The sequence below is a fragment of the Trichechus manatus genome, unplaced genomic scaffold (genome assembly GCF_000243295.1).
Source record: "Trichechus manatus latirostris isolate Lorelei unplaced genomic scaffold, TriManLat1.0 scaffold00225, whole genome shotgun sequence".
NCBI classification, from domain to species: domain Eukaryota; kingdom Metazoa; phylum Chordata; class Mammalia; order Sirenia; family Trichechidae; genus Trichechus; species Trichechus manatus.
The window spans coordinates 2,327,681-2,350,901 of record NW_004444161.1 but is presented as its reverse complement, the minus strand read 5'-3'; positions in this window follow the sequence as shown (position 1 = coordinate 2,350,901).

Below are 23,221 nucleotides of genomic sequence, written 5' to 3'. Positions count from 1 at the left end.
AATTTTTCATAGTAGTCCATTATGATCCTTTTTATTTTAGTTGTGTCTATTGTAATGTCCCCCATCTAGTTTCTTATTTGAATTTTTTGTGTCCTCTCCAGTTTTTCTTTTGTCATCTTGGCCAATGGTTTGTTGATTTTGTTAATCTTTTCAAAGAACCAACTTTCGGTCTCAGTGATTCTTTCTATTGTTTTTCTCTTCTCTATTCATTTATTTCTGCTCTAATCTTTATTATTTCCTTTCTTCTGGTGCCTGAGGGCTCCTTTTGCTGCTCTCTTTCTATTTGTTTGAGTTGTAGGACTAGCGTTTTGATTTTGGCTCATTCTTCTTTTTGGATGTGTGCGTTTATTGCTATAAATTGACCTCTGAGCTCTGCCTTTGGTGTATCCCAAACGTTTTGGTATGATGTGTTTTCATTCTCATTTGATTCTAGGAATTATTTTTATTCCATCTTTGGTTTCCTTGGGTAAGTCGGTGGTAGAATTCTCACTTTGATTTCTTCTATTATCCAGTTGTTTTTAAGGAAGGTGATACTCAGTTTCATGTATTTGGTTTTTTTTTTTTTCCTTGCTCTTCCTGTTATTGATTTCTGCTTTTACTGCATTGTGATCGGAGAGAATGATTTGTATTCTTTTGACATTTTGGATTTTATTGAGGGTGGCGTTGTGGCCTAAAACACGGTCTATGCTGAAGAATGTACCATGTGCTTTGGAAATGGAACTGCTGTTGGGTGAATTGTTCTATATATGTCTATGAGGTCAGGTTGGTTGATTTTGGCAATCAGATCTCCTGTATCTTTGTTGAGTTTCTTTCTAGATGTTCTGTTCTTTACCGAGAGTGAAGTGTTGAAATCTCCTACTATTATGTGGAACTGTCTATTTCTCTTTTCAGTGCTGTTAGAGTTTGTTTTATGTATTTTGGAGCCCCATCTTTGGGTGCATAGATATTTATTAAGATTACATCTTCTTGGTGGATTGGCCCTTTAATCATTATATAATGTCCTTCTTCATCTTTTGTGGTTGATTTTGCCTTAAAGATTATTTTATCTGAGATTAGTATTGCCACTCCTGTGCTTTTTTGATTACTGTTTGCTTGATACACTTTTTTCCATCTTTTAGTTTTTAACATATTTATGTCTTCGTGTCTAAGGTGTGTCTCCTGTAGACAGCATATTGATGGGCCATGCTTTTTTATCTGTTCTGCCATTCTCTGTCTCTTTACAGGTACATTTGAGCTATTTACATTCGGTGTGATTATCGATAGGTACAAGTTTATTGCTGTTATATTGTTGTGCTTTTTTTGTGGTGCTGATATTCTCTTTGTTCCTCTTACTTTCCAGTGCCGACTTCTTTTTGTTTGTGGATTTTCTTTTCTTTTGTTATTATAGATTTTGAGTTTAATGAAATTTGATATTTTTCTTATTTTTTATTCTGATGAGGTTTGTTAACTTTCTTTATGGTTACCTTGAAATTTTCCCGTATCTTCTTAAGTTTAAACTATTCTTTTATTACTTGATATTGCCTTGACTTCTTCTTCATTTGAAAGTTCTATACCTACGCTGTTTATTCTGTCTTTTATTGTTTTGATGTGGTTGTCAATTACAGATTGACATTTCTGTTTCCCTGTTTTAAGTCATTTAGGATGCTTTGGGTTCCAGGATTGACATTTGTATCTGTTTTACGTATATTTTCGTGTGTTTGCTGAAGATGGATGACATGATGCATCTGTCTAGGGTGCCATGTTGGCTCTACCTCTGTATCCCTATTTTTTTCTTTTTTTCTGATCTCATTGTATTGTTTACGTCCTCCAGAAGAATATTAGCAGACATCATTATCTTATTCCTGAGTTAAAGAAAAATACTTCAAAATTTCACCATTAAGTGTGATGTTTGCTGAAGTTTTTTTTAAACAGCTTTATTTTAATATATGTGCTGTCAAAGTGAGTACTTAACAGCTTTGTTGAGATGTAATTCACACATTATAGTTCAACAATGTAAATGGTATGGTTTAATAGCTTTTAGTATATCAGTGTTGCATAACTACCACCGCAGTGTAATTTTAGATTGCATTTGTTACTCCAAAAGAAAAACCATGCCCATTAACAGTCACTCCCCATCCTCCAGCCCCAGGTCACCACAAACTACTTTCTGTCTCAATATATTTGCCTATTCTGATCATTTCATACAAATGGATTCATACAATAAGTGGTCTTTTGCGACTGGCTTCATTGACTTAGCATGATATTTTCAACGATCATCCATGTTGTTAGCATGTATTAGAACTTTGTTCCTTTTTTACAGCTAAATAATATTCTACCGAATGGCTATACCACAGTTTTTTCATCTGTTCATCAGTTGATGGATATTTCAGTGTTTATACTTTTTGTTTATTGTGAATAATGTTGTTCTGAACATTCATGTACAAGTTTTTGTGTCAACATATGTTTTTATTTCTTTGGATATATACCTATTGAAAAGGACCATAAATGTAAGGTTTTTTTTTTTTCCTCTAAACGCTCCATTCTATTCCATTAATCTATATGTTTATTCTGGTGAGAATACCACACTGTCTTGATTACTATTCTTTTGTAATAAGTTTTGAAATTAGGAAGTAAGAGTCCTTCAACTTTGTTTTTGTTTTTCAAAATTCTTTTAACTATTCTGCTTCTCTGGAATTTCCATAGGAGTTTAAAGATCAATTCATTGAAAGCCAGCTTGGATTTTTATAAGGATTTTTGTTGAACCAGTAGATCAATTTGGGGAGTATTGCCATCTTTCTATTATATCTTCTGATCTAAGAACTTGGAATGTCTCTCCGTTTATTTAGATTGTCCTTATTTTAACAATGTTTTGATATTTTCATTTTATGTCTTGTACTTCCTTTGTTAAGTTTATTCGTATTTTTTTAATGCTATTGTAAATGGAATTGTTTTGTTTATTTTTCAGATTGTTCATTTCTAGTGTATAGAAATACAATTGATTTTTTTATATTGATCTTATATCCTGCAACTTTGCTGAACTTATTTATTAGTTCTGCTAGGTTTTCAGTGGATTTCTTGGAATTTTTTGTATGCAAGATTGGGTCACCTTCAAATGGCAATAGTTTACTTCTTCCTTTTTAATACAGATGCATTTACTTCTTTTTTTCCCTAATTACCCTGATTAGAACCTCCACTACAGTGTTGAATAGAAGTGGCAAGAGCACACATCCTTGTCTTTTTCCTGATCTTAGGGGGAAAGCATCTAGTCTTTTACCACTAAGAGTGGTGTTAGCTGTTGGTTTTTAGTAGATACCCTTTGTCGGGTTGAGGAAATTCCTTTGTATTCCTATTTTGTTAAGTATGTTCATCATGAAATGATGTTGGATTTTGTCAAATCCTTTTTCTGCATCTATTAAGATCATCAAGTGGTTTTTAGCCTTTGCTAACATGGTGAATTACATTGATTGTTTTTTAGACATTAAACTAACTTTGCTTTCTTGGGATAGATCCCACTTGTTCATGGTGTATAATATTTTTATTTTATTTTGGCTGGTTTTACTTTTCTAGTATTTTCTTGAGGATTTTTGTGTTTACATTTATAAGGGATATTGGTCTGTATTTTTCTTTTCTTGTGACACGTTTGTCTTGGCTGGGTATCAGGATAATACTGGCCTCATATGATATTGTTTCTTCCCATAATATTGTTTGGAAGACCTTATGAAGGATTAATTATTCTTCAAATAATTTGGTAGAATTACTGCAGAATTACTGAGTTGCTGCATTTAAAACACTTGCACAAGACATTTGTTAGACATTATTGTTATTATTGCCATTTTGCTTTTGCAAAAATTGTAAATTACCTACATGCAACAAAATGCATGTTCAATGAAGTAAAAATAGGTATTCTTATGAAATGTATTGGTGAAGACCCCAGATGAATTTATTTAAGGTTTAGACAACACAATAGAAATTTTAATTCCTGAGTACATACTGAGAGTGAAAACCCTAAATATTTTGGAATTTAATGTAGAAAGTAAAAGCGTTTTAGTAATTTAAGAATTCTTTTGGATTCCAATTTTTGAATCAATAAAGATTTGAAACTAAATACATGATTTACTTTTTATTTTATACCGACACCTTACATAAACAGAATCAAGTAGTTAATCATCCTAAGCAGCTAAAACTCTCCACAATTCAACACTCTGTACTAGTAATTCTCTAAAAAATTCATGTACCTTGAATATTCATTGGTCTTTATGAAATGAACACTCAGGACGTGCTGGCTAACTAGATAAATGGAGAATGTGATTGGAAGGATGTGTTTCCAGAAACTAACTTTTTTTTGGAGCGTTTTTGCTATTTTCCTGCACTATAGAGTTAATGAGTAATTTTACCATCTACTTAGTTCGAGCTCAAAAAACTATTTCCACTTCAAATAATATTTAATCATAAAAGTTTGTGTTGATTAGGTCTCTATCTCATTATGCTGAAAAATGTGGTTATAAGCCAAGTTTCTGAGGCCATTGCATGTATTCCAACCCACTTGATTAAGTACCACAACTGAAGTTGTTGTTTACTTCTGTTCTCTTTCAAGCAATGCATGCAGCAAGCTTATTTATGTCATCTGAAGGAATTAGTTCATAGCTTTATGGTATTTTGGAAAGAAAAGAGACCTTAGAGATCATCTAGTCCAATTCTCATCATTTGAAAATTAAGAAACTGATGTCCAGAAAGGGGGATTTGTCTAAGGTCAGCTAGTGAATTGATGGAGATGAGAGGGGCAAACGCTTAGCTGACTTCCTTTCTTTAGAGATCTAACCGCTAATTTCCAAGCTGCTGTCACCGCATAAAAGCCCAAGCATGGGCTTCGAGTAACTTCTTTGTTAAAAATTCATAATCATAGTCGCTGTTACTTTGTCAGCATTTTTTGAACAATCAAAGAGGGATTGCCCTAGGAAAGAGTAGTGAAGAAAAAAAATGTTTTCAATTGGAAATACCTTCTCCAGAGTCCCTCCCTTCTCTCTTGTTCTCTCAATAATTCTTTGCTGTATGAGACCTACTTAGTGATTCGGTTTCCATTCCTTAGTTTTTTTTCTTCTCCTCTCTCCCTCTTTGACCTACTTGTTGTCTTTCAGTAGGGTTTAGCAAAGAGGTGTAAAGGCTTAATACATATACCCAGTTAAGTAGACTGTCTGTACACAGACTGAATTAAAAAAAATGAGTCAATTTTTTAGATGGGACATCAAGAAAATATAAACAGCTTTTTCCTAGCAGTAGCTAGACAATTAAAATAAGAAGCCCATTTTTACTTGAATAATGAAAACAATCAGTCAATTCTTTAATTTATTTTACTCACAAAGACAAACACTATTGCTTGCCTCTATTTTAAAAGAGGCTTTCAATATGTAGCTGTAGAAACACTACCAAAATTCTGTAAGAGAAAGGTATTGAAAAATACTATTGCTATGGTATAAATCTTAGGTGTTCGTTCTCAGAATTTATGCCATCTTTTAAACTAGGGACTGTAATCTTAGTTTGCCTCATTCTAAAGGCAAGATAAGATTCCAAGCATTTCTAAAATAGTTGGTATAATTTATTGTCACTGCGATGCAGTCAGATTTAGACTCTTTTCGGCCCTGGTGCCACAAAACAGCTATTCTGGGTTCAAAGGGGTTAGACCTACATATGCGATGAGGTTATCACTAATGGAACTTTCCGTGCCCTGGTTGCTCCTGGTGTTCCAAAGATTATGTGATACTCAAAAGCCCTCAAATGCCTATTATGCATATTTTATTGCATAAATCACAGGCATTAGAGTAAAACACATTCAATGAATTGCTTCCTGCCACTAACACAGAAATTATTTTCAAAACCCAAAATCATGTTTCCTCATGGATACAAACTTCTCCTGACAAAACTCCAGTGCCAAATGTGGTTTCCATTTGCTGGTTTTGGATTTATTTGACTGTGCCAAGGTTCAGGTGTGCCAGCTCTTTGTAATAAGCCATTTGAATGAAAGCTTGGCTGGCTCAAAGGATCCTGATGTATTTTATTGCTGCCTTTTAAGATTATTGTTCAGAAATACCAAGTCTAATTTTGAAATCAATTAGCCATTCGGTCTGATGAGGTGTTGGCCCAGCTGAGGTTCACACCCGCTGTCCACAGATTATTGTTCGCTGGAGTCAGGTCCTTAGCGCTGCACTGGTCCCCAGCATCTGGTGGACACATGTTTGATGTTCTCCCAGAATGAGCTGCAAACCCTAAGGAAGAAAGCTTTGCGTATTTGCTGCTGTTAGCCAGGAAAACAAACTTTTCATAATACTCTGCGAAAAAAGAAATAAAAAAGAGAGAAGAAGAAGAAGAAGGGGAAGGAGAAAAAGGGGGACAAAGAGGGAAAACTGGCTGATATTTTATTATTTTCCTATGATCTGTGTCTAGGGAATTTACGTCTTCAGCATAAATGGAAAAATGAATCAAATTATTCGCTACCTACTAACTCCAGGCAAACATCCCTCTTTCTTTGTGTCCTCCCGACAATCAGACGGGATGTGTAATATCTTTCACAGAAAGCTGCTTCCAAAAGGGGACTGCATCTTTCTATTGCAGTCAGTCAGCACTTGTGAAGGTGCAAATTCTGCTTGGCAGGGCCAGTGCTTCTGGGAACAGTTCCAGAGCCCCCAGGCACCACCCATGCTGTTCAAAAGAAGTGGCAGACAGTAAAATATAAAGCCAAACCACCCTTCCTCACGCTTTCCACTTGCTGGTCTCCTAACATTCTCTTAGAGGAGGAAGAATTGGCTTGTTCCTTCCCAAGACACCACTGATACTCAGAAGGGGTCATCACAGAGCTCACATGTGAAGCCAACAATAACAGGATAGACTCTGAGTATTTTCCACGAGTTCTTTTAGAGACAAGAACGTTTTCTTATTCTTTTTTTTAAAAATCCTTTAGTAAAGTACCAAATCCATTTATAAATGTGAAATGAAATTAAGGCCTTAGTTGTAGCAGTGAGAATACAAGAGATTCAGTGCGCTGTTCACAGAGATTAAATGGCATGTGGACAGTTTGGAACTTGTTGGTCCCATTCTCTTCTACTGAGCTGTTGGTGAGCTAGCAAGGCCTGAGGAGCTGTGCATTCATTCCTCACTCTGTCTTAAAGGAGGTTCATTTGTTTTTGTCCATTCAGTCAACAAATATTTATCGAATGCCTGCCACATGCTAGGAGTCCCTTGGTGGAACAAATGGTTAAGCACTCAGGTACTAACCAAAAGTTTGGTTGTTCTCATCAACTCAGAGACAGACCTCAGAAGGAAGTTCTGGTGATCTACTTCCAAAAGGTCATAGCCATTGAAAGCCCTACGAAGCACAGTTCTACCCTGAAACACATGGGGTCTTGAAATCAACTCAAGGCAACTGTTTCTCATTTGTTTGTTTTTTTCACCATGCGCTAGTCACTGGGGAGGCAATAAGGAGCAAAAAAGAAGATACGGTCTCTAACCTCATGGAGCTGATAGTCTGGAGACAAAGAGATGTTGAAGAAGTAAATAAAACATTTAATTTAAAATTGAATTTAAGCTTACAAATGAGAAAAGTGAGGAAAAGAAGTACCAGTTATAAGTTATTACTTAGATCTAGAACATTCAAACAACTTCCTAAAATATCGCCTTGTGCTCTGAAGGTTTTTGATAGGAAGTGTACGTGTGAGTCCTCAATGCTCGGAAAGAGTAGCCTGTTAAATAATTTCTAGTGTGTTTTAATCAAGTATTTAAAACCCCATTCCCGCTTACTGAGTGCATATTAGGCAAGCATCACGCTGCCATACTTCACCATAGGTAATCCCTGCCACACGTCCAAAAACTAGCTGTTTACTGCGGAAGACACTCAGGATCAGAGAGGTTAAGTCATACGCATTTATTACAGAGCCTGTAAATTAGAGCTAAGATTCAATTAAGGGGAGATTTGGCTTCAAGGTCCACACTTTTTCTGCCGTTACTGATGGTCTCTCAACAGTCAAACTCTTAATAATGATAAGTGATAAAGCCGTTTTCATTATCATTGAATGTGCTAATTAAGTCCTTAGCAACTATGTAGCTCTGACTTTGCCACAAGCAATACCAAGTCTCTCCAGGTGTGTCAAAACACAGATGGTGGGCACATTTATAAGCCTCTACCACCTTTACATATAAGAAAAGACATAGAGATCTGCAGAATAAATATGCTTACACTCTTAAAATAGAGTGAAACACGTGAATGATATAACATTTTATATATACTGTATGTAATTTCCTGCAAAGAACTGTGTTGAACTTAAATCTCCAAACTGTGGATGGGAGAAGCAGCATGTGGGCAAAGCCTTTCCTGTCACTTATATAGAGGGAGGGAGTCCCTGGGTGCTACAGACAGTTAGCCTGCTTGGCTGCTAACTAAAACATTGGAGACTCAAGTCCACTCAGGGACGCCTCAGAAGAAAGGCCTGGTGATCAACTTCGGAAAGGTCAACCACTGAACACCCTATGAACTACAGTTCTAATTTGCCACACATGGGGTCGCCATGAGTTGGAATCAATTCCAGGATAACTGGTTTCTTTATACGGAAGGAGGAGGGCTTGAGAGGAGAGCTTCTGAATCGGAGGAACGAAATGAACTTCTGTTGTTTTTATTTGGAAATGCATTGGTTTTGTGATCAACTTGGTCCCTCCATGGGAGAGTTTTTCTCAATTTCCTAAAGCAACTGGAAGAAATACAGTGATTTCAAGAGCAAAGGATTCTTATGTGGTGTTTTCCTGTTTTTCCAAGTTTCTCCATCAAAGAAACATACTCTAAGGTTGATGTTATGGTAATAAAGCGTTGCTTGCTTAATCTTTCTAAAAACAAAGATGACCAGCTTGTACAAATCACAATAGTAAGGCTAAGGTTGCAAATGCCATTATGTTACCGCCATTGGAAATTACTGTTGCTGTAAATTACTGGCTGAGTTACAGGCTATCACAAAGGATGCCAGAGGTGAAATGGCCTTTTCTCTCCTGTAACATTGGAAAGGTCTCAGTTTTTACAAAAGTAGAATATGACTAGAAATTGAACACTGAGGAGGTTATTTTGCATTCATAAATGCTTGGTGAGAGCTAAGCTTGGTGACCCTTCAAAACTTCAGAAAATTAGTTTCTATAATCCAATACCTAAAACATGTAAATATCAGAACTTCCCTACACCTTTGATGTACTTCTACACAACAGTAGACCCTCTGCCCTTCCACAGAAGATTTTTGGTAGTTTAAAAACATGACCGCTAAGATTAATATTTTCACTAAATATTAAAAAAAAAAAAACCACATTGGAAAACTTTAATGAAGGGACACGAAATCATTTGTAACTTAGAAGATTCCTTATTGTCAAGGAGGGAGAAAGATGTGGCAGTCTGCTTCCATAAAGGTTTACAGCCTTTGAAACTCCCTGGGGCAGTTCTACTGTGTCCTATAGGGTCACTATGAGTCAGAATCAACTCGATGGCAGTGGGTTTTTTGTTGTTGGTTTGTTTTGGTTGATTGTCCAAAGGACTGGAGTTTGGAGGTGTACAATAATGTAGTTTGTTGTTATTGTTAGTATTATTAGTATTCTAGTTAAGTGCAGACATGGATCTTGATCTTTCCATTTCCATCTATCATGTTTGTCTCAGACATCCTGTCTTAACTATCACCAACATCATAAGCTAACCTTCACCTTGGCTAGAAATTTTAAAGAAATGAGGAACTTTAAAATAGCACAACTTATCACTATCACTTCTTTTCACCCACAAGCCCATTGCCGTCGAGTCCATTCTGATTCATAGCGACCCTAGAGGGACAGAGTAGAACTGCCCCATAGGGTTTCTAAGGCGGCTTCTTCATGAAAGCAGACTGTTCCATCTTTCTCCCACGGAGCGCCTGGTGGGTTCAAACCGCTGACCTTTTGGTTAGCAGCCTAGCGTTTAACCACTGAGCCACTTCTGTTAGACATCAGGATATTCTGATATCGAACCGAGAAACAGCATCCATCACAATCCCACGTTTCAGAAAGAATGCCTCAGTAAGGGCAAGGGGAAGAAATCTACTTGAACTTTTCTTTAATAAGTGTGTTCGTATTTCATATTTATACAAAATAACAAGAACACTATACAAGAATGTCTTTACTTTTATGCCGACACCCTAATTTCCTTCCAGCTTGGTTTTAATTTATTAATTGGCAGAGGATGTAAGCATCCAGCCATCAGCAATTGCGTGAGAGTGTGAAACTGTCCGCAATAATTCTATCGACGGTAGAGCGCGCGCCATTTTTGAGATTTGTTTCCTAATTTTCCGGAAGGAGTCAGAGATTAGCAACATACGCCCTCTTTTTTATAAAATAACAAAAGTGAAAACAACTTTAAAGGTATATCTGGGATGGTGGGTGCTTTTGCAAATGAAGACCTAAAAAGAAAATAAAGTGACCTGGTTAGGTCACACCACTGGTGGGGCTAGGGTCAAACATTGGATTTTATAAAATAATTGTCTTTAAATTAGACGAGCAACATGCATTAATCGCAGAAATTTTGAAATACGCAAAAACACAGGAGAGGAAGCATTTAAATCAAATGCAAATCCAAGATCGATATTTCACACAGGGTGACATTTTGATATCGTTCAGTCTGGTATTTTTCTCTGTATGTTTGTGTTTCTATGCATCTGTCTGTAATCACAAAAATTTAATCAGAAGGTTTATATTATTTTGTGTCTTAGTTTTCATATGATTGTTTTGCATGTGATGAAATATTATTTGAAGACACTATTTATAATTTCTGCATGGTATCCATGTAATGTATGTATTGTAATATATTCAGCTCATTTTTATCATTGAGTTTTCAAGCTATTGTTCTTTTATTTCCTATTATAAATAAAGATGTGATGACTATCCTTGTACATAAATCTTAGTTTGTTTCTCTAAATTAATTCCTTATGATTAATCACCAGACATGGAATTGCTAGACCAAGGTGGATAGACATTTTTAAGGATCTTGATGTATAATGGCAACGTTTCTTCTCAAACTGCTAGAATTTACCTTCTTGCTAGCAGAATATTAGCATCTGCTTTCCTCAAATGACAGTTGGTATCATCATCTAGATTTTTAGATTTTTTAAGTAGCAAGGGAAACATGATATTTCATTTTAGTTTATATTTCTTAGATTAAAAATGGAACAGAACCTTATTTGATATGCTGATTGACTGTATTTCCTATTTTGTTAAGCTGTTCTTTCCTGCCTTTTACGTATAATCTTATTGGTATGCTTATATATTTTGTTTGTAGGAGTTCTTCGTTAATTAGGATTTTGTCCATTTATCTGCACGTGTTTTACAGCGCTCAGCTATTTTATCATTTTCTTTTAATATTCTTTCTGGTTTTTGGCGGTTCAGATGTTTATACGTTTTGTGTTGTTAAAAACATTCCTGTTTTGCTTTTATGGTATCTTTCTTTGCTTTTGTGTTTAAATTCTTCCACACCTGGAGTTCAGATACATACTCATATTTTATTCTTGGTCTTCTACGGTTTCTTTCTTTCTTCATTCCTTTCTTTTTCTCTCTCTCTCTCTCACATATAAAGATCATTAAACCATCTTAATGATTTAGATGGTTAAACCACCATGTTGTTTGATAGACGTAGGCGGTATAACTTCATTTTTCCCTGAAAAGCTAAGGACTTTATTTAATGGATATATACTTCTTTTCTAATGGATTTGAAGTGTCATCCTTATATAAAAAATTCTTATTTTCTGTAGCCTTGTCTGTTTCTTGGAGCTCTAGTTCGGCTTTCTTTTTGGGTCCACAGCACCACGCTAGATTAACTATTATAGCTGTACAGCAGATTTTTATATCTTTGACTGCTAGTCTCCTCTCATAACTTTTCTTGTTTACTAGTCTTGGACTTTCATACCATACACTTAAGAAAACTTAGTTAATAAAAAAATGCTAAAACAATTCTTTCTTTTGAGATTTTGGTTCAAATCCTAGATTTTGTCTTCTCTACCTGATGTTCTATTTCTTAGATTATACCTGCATCAAGGTTTTTATTTTTGACCTCATACGGTAGTCTCGAGAATTTTAATTGTCACACTTCCTCGCCCCATCTGTTCAGGAAATCAGAAAAAAGGGAGACAAAATCACAAAAGCAATGTGAGACACAGAGCTGAGCGGGCATGTGCGGTCCTTTGCTGTGCTACATGGTGTTTATGTCATTCAACGTAGAGTGCCCAGATTTTTCCCCCTAGATTAGGGCAAAATTCACTTGATCCAACTTGTCCAGCTATGGAAAAGATGCATGGTAAATAAATTTATAAAAATGTCAAGTGACAAGGGGGTTTATTCATAACTATAGTTCTCTTTGCAACTTTCAGTGGCTGTATAAAGCTCTAATCCAGCCGCCTCGCTGAGCAAACTTGTGTGTAAATACAGTTTATTTCACTTGAAGCCTGCTCCCATGACTGATGGAAATTGTAGTAAAACTTCCACCTGGGTTGTCAACTACGGGAAACTTTCTTATTTATTTTTATTTGTCACAGCAGGTTAAGCTCACAAAGTCCAGGTGTTACGCGGCTTTACATATGGACAGAGGCACAGAAATAGTCTGTTGAAGGTAGTTTATTTAGGATCCCTAAACTTGAAGAGACTTAACGAAATGGATTTTATCCAGCTCTGTGGGGCAGGGTGGAAATTCAGGGTACAATGACCAGAAAGAGAAGGACTTAAAAGTAGAACCGATAGAGCATAACACAGGGTGGGGCATGTGCTAGGATAGTTTCATATTTTTTTCTCAAGATGGCAGGAAGGAAGAGTATAGGCAGGCAGAGAAGAAGCAGGTCTTTCTGCCAATTTACTTAATTGTTTACATCTTAGCTAAATGTGGCCCTCCTTCACAATCTTTCTGGTTTTATGTGAACTAACACTACTGTTAACAGCAGACAAGAAGGTTTTTTTTTCTTGTTAAAACATGAAATGATTGAAGTTTCATTCTTTCATTATTTGTCTTTTTTAAACTTCATTCCCAATCGCTCTGATATGTTTATTTACTTAGAAACCGCGTTGTCTGCAAGATCATTTTATCTTTTTTTTAAACTGTTGTTCTGTTTTGAAATGACTTTGCTCCAACCAATATGATTATTCTTTGATTAGTATGATAATTCACTGTACAGTACTTGAAAATATCCAGTTTATTTAATTAGCCTATCATGTTTGCTATCTTTTCTCTATTTTCTTCCTAAAGCAGCTGAAAATACAATTAGCTTTCTGCCCTTGCTTACGTATCTAGCAGATGTCTGCATCATCCATCGACTTGTGAGTATACAACCAATTTGGATCCAATAAATGCACAAGTAATTAAAGGTGATTTTTGTACGTTATTTTAATTGTCATCACACTGTGCTTGTGTTTCAATACTTTGGTATTTTATAAGCTGTCAGCTTGTGATGTATTCCAGTTATAAGAGACTTTAGTTGACTCTCGTAGGATGTATATAAGTGTATGTATCAAATTGACCCATCTGGATAGCACAAAATTCCCAGACAAGCCCGTTTGAACTGAGCCACTTGCGTGGTCTGCTGTAATAGTTTATTCGGTCCTGTTTTACGTTTGTATTTGACATTTGCTTTCTACTTCCTGTACATCAATCCAAAAATTCAGGAATCTTTTTCCAAATTACCCTTTAGGGGTAGGTCAATGTTTACCAATCCATATTATATCCATCCAAAACGGAGTGAGTTAAAAAGAGAGCTCAAAGTCCTACTTGATTCCTCAGTAAAGATGGTCAATTCACCATAATGTACTTATTGATTTTTTAAAAAAGTATCTGGGCCCAATAACACAGTACTGTATTTCAAATATGCCACCTGACACGGAGGTGAAAATTGGTAGAAAATTTCTCTATAAGGAAACTTTGAAATCCAAGATGAAATTTTGTTTTGGAGTTCTCATGCCAATATCTGCAGAGAAATTTAAAAAAGGGTGTGGGAGTGGAGACTAGCAAGGAGGAATTAAAAAACTCTATAAACCACACCAAGGCAAAAGTCTCGAGAAAACAAATTTTGTCTAATTCATTGCCACTACAAACATTCTATATTTGACGGCATATCTTTTCCTTATAAAATTGTACTTTATTTTTCAACTTGCCTACTCAACAGTTTATAATAAAGTCCAGGGAACATGAAAATATGAAACCATTTTTAAACGAATGAATAAAACCTCATCTCCATTTTAATAATTAGAATTGTAGTGGAAAGTTAGAATAATCATGGATATTTGTTTTCTTCTGACACTGCTATTTATCAGCTGTATGCCCCTGAATATATTATTTAATCCTTCTATTATTCATTTTTTTTCTTGATAAATGGGAACAATAATATCTCCCTTCCACATCTCACCTGAGAAAGTGATTTACAACTTGAACTCACGATATGCCTATAAAGTTAAATGTCATTTAAATCTCAAGTTGATTTTCTTGTCGTTGTCGTTCTTGATATGCTATATTTTTTCTTTCCAATAATGTAATTGAAACTATTAGGGAGTTTTGATGATTTTCTGATTGGTGCATAACTAATTTTGCATTTCATGGCCCATGTGACTTCCTACATGTGTTTTGCAGTATGTATAATTAAAAGAAATTGAATTGAAAACATTTAACTTTGAAAATGTTGGGGAAGTTTTACAATACCTTCTTAAGGGGTGAAAGTGGAAATAACCTGAGCGTTTCATAAAAAATATGATTTAGAATTAATACTCTAGACTATTTCTGTCCTCCCCCATCCCATACCCCTCCCATCCCTAAGATGTCTGTGGATGGAATAGAAAGTCACACTGGCCACTCACTCACTTTATCAAATCATTTCTCATTTCCCTGGCAAGTTAAATTAGCCGATGTATACGATGAATTGGAGCTAAGGCAGTTGCTTTTCTTTGAAGCCCCAGGCATTTGTTTCCAAATAAACTGACTGAATTAGCAAGTCCCCATGTAATTTATGATTTTTCATTTACTTGACTTATTTCCATGATGATTGGAGATTAGTCCATTTTAAAGAAGACAAGAGAAATTGGGTTTAGGAAACATTAAAACGAGACCAAAAAAGCATACCAAGATCAAGCAGTTCTAAGTTATGGTGACAGATTATTCTCAACTCATGCCTCATTCAAGAAAGACTTCTTTTTTTTTTTTTTTGGCTAAAGCATGTGCTTGAAAGATGTTTATTTTTATTTTATATTACAGGAATTAGAATCTGAGCTCTATACACATTTTAAGGTCACAATCAAACTCTTGGTTATATGGCGTTTATAGTTTAAAATGTGAAAAACTCCCAGTGTTTATATTTGGAGCTGGGCCTGTTTGGGGATTATAGTTTGAAGACCTTAGTGATGTCACTGGATTAGAGTTAGGAGGATACATTTTGGTAAGACTGAAACTAATGTCAAATTCATGACTGCAAAATTTATCATTGAACTCTAGACTGCCTACAAATTCATGACTCCCAAATTTATGATTGAAGTCACGACTTTCCAACTTGCAGATTTAAGTACATGCACTAATAAATAAAGATCCTTGAGCCTCAACATAACTTTCCAAAGACACAGCGTACAATTACTCCTTCATTTAAAATGCAATGACATCGTTCTTGGCTGTGGAGGGTGAGGGTACTACACCGCTGTAGAGACAATTTTAAAATATTAATGCCCATAAAATCAGATAAATGAGAATTGGAGTAGATCCATTTTATACCATCAGCTGTCTGGTTTTTTTTTTTTTTCTTTGACATTTTGTTAGAATTTATTTTTTTAACCTTGGTCTCTTTCTGTCTTAAGTCTCAAGGGATAATGGTAAGACTACTCCCCTTGGAAGAAAATTCCAAAATCAAATTCAGATATTCTTTGACCTTAACCCAAGGATGATGTTTTCTTGATTTTTTTTTATCTTAAAATTACTAGTCAAAGGCTGGGAGAATGCCAAAGATCTGGATGAAAAGATTAGGCATCCAGATGTTTTATCTCTGTAATAACAAATAGCCCTAGACTGGCCTTCAAGGCCTTTCATTGACTTGCTCTAGTTTACATTTTCTCCAGCTGATAATCCTGTAGTTCAGCAAATTTGAACAATTTACTCCTCTGCCTCTTCCATTCCCTCAGTTATACTTCCTTTGCCCTAGATTTCCTTCGTTCGTTTTTGCCACCAGCACAAATGCCTTCCTCTCTCATTCTCTGCATACCCACTCACGACTGTTTTGTCCATTCTTGAGATATTTTTCACACACTGCCTCCAGCCGTGCCCATTGTTTCTTCCAGACCTTTCCTAGAGAGCATGGGCCATCATGCCTTCTACAATCTTGAGTTTCACCCTGTATCTAGCGTAAAGAAAACGTTTAATAAACATTTGTAAAAATGACTGTCCATTTAGCAAAAGATCAACAAAATACTGGTTAATCAATGCAGTGTTTTATGTGTTCATTTATTCAGGGAATAAACAATTTCAGTTCTGTAGATTCCTTCTTTAGTGCATCTTTAAAATATTAATAGGCAAACTTGTTGTTGTTGTTAGGTACCTTTGAGTCGATTCTGACTCATAGTGACCCTGTGTACAACAGAACAAAACACTGCCTGGTCCTGCGTCATCCTCACAATCATCGTTATGTTTAAGCCCATTGTTGCAGCCACTGTGTCAATCCATCTCATTGACAGTTTTCCTCTTCTTTGCTGACCCTCTACTAGTGTCTGTATTTAAACTATGTTATATAAACAAATGCTACCTTGGGTAAATTTGCAAATTAGGAAGTCAACAGAAAAAGAATGCAAAGGTTTTAGTTTAATAGAGTTACAGATAGAATTATTATTTTGTTATGCCTACAATTTTATAGGATGAATTAGGAAACAGTTTATGAAATCACAACATGAGAAAGAAATGATTGGTACACCTGTTGGTAATTTCCAAAGTTATGAGAGAGAATAAATTTGGAGACAACCAAAGGGACCGTGTGTACTACATTACATTAAAGTAGGTATGGGCTATTGTTCCAGGGTGAAGATTGTCATCTGTAGTTTGAAATGTTAAAATATTTATTCTTAAACTTTTAATTTTCCAGCTAAAACAGATTTGTCTTGATTAATCCATATAATGACCATTATATTACCCATACAGTTAATCCCAAAAATGACCGTCTCTTTTCCCAAAATTCATTTTTTATTTACAATACTACTTCTTCCTTTACTGCACTATCTGGCCAGAAGCAAGGATGTGTTGAACCTTAACTGTCCATGAGAAGTGATCTTACAACACCTCACAACTAGGAGCCTCACACTTCCTCTATGGAAGTGCTGTTTTACCCTCAGAAGGCTTCCTTTCCCCAGTGATTCTCCCAGTGGGAGCCCTGGTCGTTCAGTGTAAACTTCTGTGCAGGAGACCTGGTTCGATTACCAGCCAATCTACCTCTTGCACAGCCACCACCCATATGTCAGTGGAGGCTTGCATGTTGCCGTAATGCCAAACAGGTTTCTGTGGAGCTGACAGACTAGGAAGAAAGGGCTGGCAATCAACTTCCAAAAATTAACCAATAGAAACCTTATGGACCACAATAAAATCTGTTGTGAATGGGATCACCATGAATGGAGGGTTAACTCATGGCGGCTAACAATAACAATGATTCTCCCAGGCCAAGCGTTAGAACTCAAGCTTCTTTATTAAAGAGACCATGGGAGTCTTATTTTTCAAGTCATGCACATTACCAGTTAGTTCTTTTCTCTGGGAGTGGAGAGGCATTATGGGTTTAAGAGTTGGCTCCACCCCTTACTCGGAGCTGCATGCCCTTGGGCAAGTTATTTAATCTCTTTAAAAAGTTCATTTTCCTCAATATCTTTGTCAAATGTGGCTAGCAATAGTTTCAACTGTATGTGATTTTTGTGATAAATAAATAGGTTAATACATGGTAAGTACTTAGAATTCTGCTGGGTGCCTTGTAATTGCTTAGTGCGCTTTAGCAGTTCTTAAGAGTGATTAGCCTGCTCAGTGTTGTCTCAGTGAGACTGGGAGCATTGTACTCATTCTCACAAGCCAAATGAAAAGGCTTCAAGGGCCACTCAAGAAAGGAATAGGGAGCAAGTAATTAACATCCACAGCTAGCCAACTTAGACACCCTTCTTTCGTTTTTGGTTCAACCATTCTGTTAAGTCTTATACTCTTATTTTGGGAAGCCAAGTGAAGGTTTATTTCACTATTTAAATTTTTAATTTTAAATCATGTTTTCATAGTTATTTTGTTCCAAAGTTGTTTTATCAATAAACCATGAAAACTTTTAAAGTTATCTTTTATTAAAACTCATTTCTGCCTTATATGTAATAATAGTAGTTTCAATGTTGTATTGTATCAATTTATTTATTCTAGTCAGAGTCATAGATCTGCCACTTTGGGGGAATTTGGAAGCTAATGTGTACTTTGCAATGCCTGCTTTTGATATTTATTTACCTCTGGGTGGTTTAGTTCATGAACCTCTGACTTTGGATACTTTTGCCTATAGTTTTACCCTGTTCAAGTTTTATCTTCTTTCATTTCTAATAGAGTCAGTGCTGATTCCATATCCCTTATTTTCAGATTCTCATTCCTTGATAACAAATGGCAGGTCATCTCTCAAGTTTCTGGGAGAGATACAAGTAATTCTTTGATGTATAATTACTGGAACTGCCTCCTGCTCCTTTTTCCCGCCTTTTACTTCTCCATCTCCTCCTAAGCTTCCTCTTCCTCTTTATTTTTCTTTATCTACTCTTATTCCCCCCCACCCCATGCGTCTGTCAGTTTGTCGTACTGTGGGGGCCTGTGTGTTGCTGTGGTGCCGGAAGCTATGCCACCAGTATTCAGATACCCACAGGGTCACCCATGGTGAACAAGTTTCAGCTGAGCTTCCAGACTAAGACAGACTAGGAAGAAGGACCTGGCAATCTACTTCTGAAAAGAATTATCCAGTGAAAACCTTATGAATAGCAGTGGAACATTGTCTGATATAGTGCCCAAAGATGAGTCCCCCAGGTTGGAAGGCACTCAAAAGACGACTGGGAAGAGCTGGCTCCTCAAAGCAGAGTCTACCTTAATGATGTGGATCGAGTCAAGCTTTCCAGACCTTCATTTGCTGATGTGGCACGATTCAAAATGAGAAGAAACAGCCATTAATAATGGCAACGTGGAATGTACGAAGTATGAATCTAGGAAAATTAGAAATTGTCAAAAATGAAATGGAACACATAAACATCAATATCCTAGGCATTAGTGAGCTGAAATGGACTGGTATTGGCCATTTTGAATCGGACATTCATATGGTCTACTATGCCAGGAATGACAGCTTGAAGAGGAACGGCATTGCATGCATCATTAAAAAGAACATTTCAAGATCTATCCTGAAGTACAATGCTATCCGTGATAGGACAATATCCATATGCCTACAAGGAAGACCAGTTAGTACGACTAGTACTTAAATTTATGCACCAACAACTAAGGCCAAAGATGAAGAAATTGAAGATTTTTACCAGCTTCTGCAGTCCCAAATTGATCGAACGTTCAATCAGGATGCATTGATAATTACTGGTGATTGGAATGAGAAAGTTGGAAACGAAGAAGGATCAGTAGTTGGAAAATATCGCCTTGGTGATAGAAATGATGCTGGAGATAGTATGACAGAATTTTGCAAGACCAGGGACTTATTCATTGCAAATATCTTTTTTCACCAACATAAATGGCAACTATACACATGGACCTCGCCAGGTGGAATACACAGAAATCAAATCGACTACATCTGTGGAAAGATACCATGGAAAGGCTCTATATCAGCAGTCAGAACAAGGTCAGGGGCCAACTTCGGAATAGACCATCAATTACTCCTAAGCAAGTTCAAGTTGAAACTGAAGAAAATTAGAACAAGTCCACAAGAGCCAAAGTACAACCTTGAGTACATCCTACCTGAATTTAGAGACCATCTCGAGAATAGATTTGACACGTTGAACACTAATGACCAAAGACCAGACGAGTTGTGGAGTGACATCAAGGACATCATACATGAAGAAAGCAAAAGATCGTTTAAAAGACAGGAAAGAAAGAAAAGACCAAAATGGATGTCAGAAGAGACTCTGAAACTTGCTCTTCTTGAATGTTGAGTAGCTAAAGCAAAAGGAAGAAATGATGAAGTAAAAGAACTGAACAGAAGATTTCAAAGAGCTGCTCGGGAAGACAAAGTAAAGTATTATGATGACATGTGCAAAGAGCTGGAGGTAGAAAACCAGAAGGGAAGAACACGCTTGTCATTTCTCAAGCTGAAAGAACTGAAGAAAAAATTCAAGCCTCGAGTAGCAATATGAAGGATTCTATGGGGAAGCATCAAAAGAAGACGGAAGGAACACACAGAGTTATCATACCAAAAAGAATCGGTCGACGTTCAACAATTTCAAGAGGTAGCATATGATCAGGAACCAATGGTTGAAGGAAGAAGTCCAAGCTACACTGAAGGCATTGGTGAAAAACAAGGCTTCAGGAAAAGAGGAAATATCAACAGAGATGTTGTCATGGTTTGGATTATGTCCCCCCAAAAATGTGTGTATCAGTTTGGCTGGGCCCTGATTCCCAGAATTGTGTGGTTGGCCTCCCTTTTATGATCGTAATTTTATGTTAAAGAGGATTAGGGTGGGATTGTAACACCACCTTTACCCAGGTCACATCCCTGATCCAGTGTAAAGGGAGTTTCCCTGGGGTGTGGCCTGCACCACCTTTTATCTCTCAAGAGATAAAAGGAAAGGGAAGCAAGCAGAGAGTTGGGGACCTCATACCATCAAGGAAGCGATGCCGGGGGCAGAGCTTGTCTTTTGGACCCGGGGTCCCTGCGTGGAGAAGCTCCTAGTCCAGGGGAACACTGATGAGAAGGCCAAGAGAGAGAGAAAGCCTTCCCCTGAAGCTGACACCCTGAATTTGGACTTTTAGCTACTTTACTGTAAGGAAATAAACTTCTCTTTGTTAAAACCATCCACTTGTGGTGTTTCTGTTATAGCAGCACTAGATGACTAAGACAGATGTTTTAACAAACGGATGCATACATGTGTAGATACACATATACATATGCACATTGAAATAAATATAATTGTTACAAAAGTGGAATCATGCTATGCCTATTATTTGGTAGCAATTTAGTATTACATAATGAACTTCATACCAAGTTAATGCATATAGGGTCATTGTATTAATGTATGAACATGGCTTACATTTTTTAAATATTGGGTAAACCAAAAAACCAAACCCATTGCTATCCAGTCAATGCCGACTCATAGCAACCCTATAGGACAGAGTAGAACTTCCCCATAGGGTTTCCAAGGCTGTATGTAATCTTTATCGAAGCAGATCACCAGGTCTTTCTCACCTGGAGCGGCTGGTGGGTTCGAACTGCCAACCTTTTGGTTAGCAGCCTGGCGCTTAGCCACTGTGCCACCAGGACTCCTTTGTGCATGATTAGACACATAAAAAGGAATAGAAAGTCCATAAGTAAACAAAAATATATACAGGAATTTAGGATATGATAAAGGTGTTGTCACAAATCAGTGAGTAAATATGAAGGTTTTTAAATTTTTATGTGTTCAAAATTATCACTGTTAACTTTTCATGGCTATTGGATTTGGCATTATAGTTAGAAAAGCCTTCTCCAATCTAAGATTATAAAAAAAATGAACTATGGTTTCAGTCCACTCTATTCATGAAAAATGTGAACTTTTGATCACTGATGTCGGAACAATTAGCTAGTCCTCTGCAGAAAGACAATGTCTCACAGCTCACACTGCCACAAATTCCAATGGGTCAAAGGTCAAAATTTAAAAAATAAAACCATACAAGTAGTACAAGAAAGTGTCTTTGAGTTCTTTTATATCCTTGGAACAGGGAAGGCCTTTCTTACCAAAATGCAAAGCCCGAAAGCCCTGGTAGATCCAAAAGATAATTTTGACTACCTGAAGATCAAGAACTTCTTCATGGAAAAAATACACCTTAAGGAAACTCAAAATATAAATGAAAAATTGGTGGTGGTGAGGTGAGGAAGGGGATTGTAACTCACATCATGGACAAAGGCTGATTCTCTAATATATAAATTGCTCTTAGAAACTGTGATAAAGTTGACTAAGAACCCCAAAGAAATGCTGTTAAGATTGCTTGCAGATAAATACATAAATAACCCTCAAACACAAAGAAGCAGCATCTCAATGGCAATAAAAGAAATGCAAATTAAATCTACACTGAGATACCATTTTTTACACATTTTATTGGCAAAAATCCAAAAAGTTGGCGTATTCGTCTGACAAGACTGGGGAAACCAGTATGAGGATACGTTGTTCTGGGATTCCAAAATGGAACAAGTCTTAAGGAAAGAAATTTAATATGATTTTCTAAACGCATTTAACTTTTTCTAGTAATGCCAGTGTTGTCATTAGCTGCCTTCAAGTTCGCACACACTCAAGGCGACCTCATATGTGACAGAGTAGAACTGCTCCATAGGATTTTCTTGGCTGTAATCTTTACAGAAGCAATTTGCCAGGCCTTTCTTCCATGGAGCTTCTGGGTGGGTTCGATCCACCAACCTTTAGGTTAGCAGACAATTGTAAACCACTTGCATCACCCAGGCTCCTGTAATCCCGCTGCTGGGAATTAACACCACAGATACACATGGACATTTAAGAAAAAACATATATATAATATTATTAATTGCAGGACTGTTCATACCACTATAAGATTGGAAATAGCTCAAGTATCCAATAATAGGGGACTGGTCACAAAAAATGATGTATTCATACAACGCAGTTGTAGGCAGCTACATATAAAAGAGTGACTAAGATCTCTTGGTACTAAAATACCAAAATTTCCAAAATATTTTAAGTGATAAAAAAGTGATATTTTAAGTGATAAGGCTGTATCTATAATAAAATATGTTTTGTGTAAGAAAGAAGGATAGTAAGCAAATATGTTCATATATGCTTATATATTCATGAAGAAATACTAAAAGAATACACACAAATCTAATAAATTTGGTTTTATATATACAAGGCAGAAGTCGGACACAGAGGTGGAATCTTCTCTATATATTGTATTTATATGTTTTGATTTTTGAACTGTGTGAAAATACCTCTTCAAAATAAAATGGTACACACACACACACACACACACACACACACACACACACACACACACACACACGGA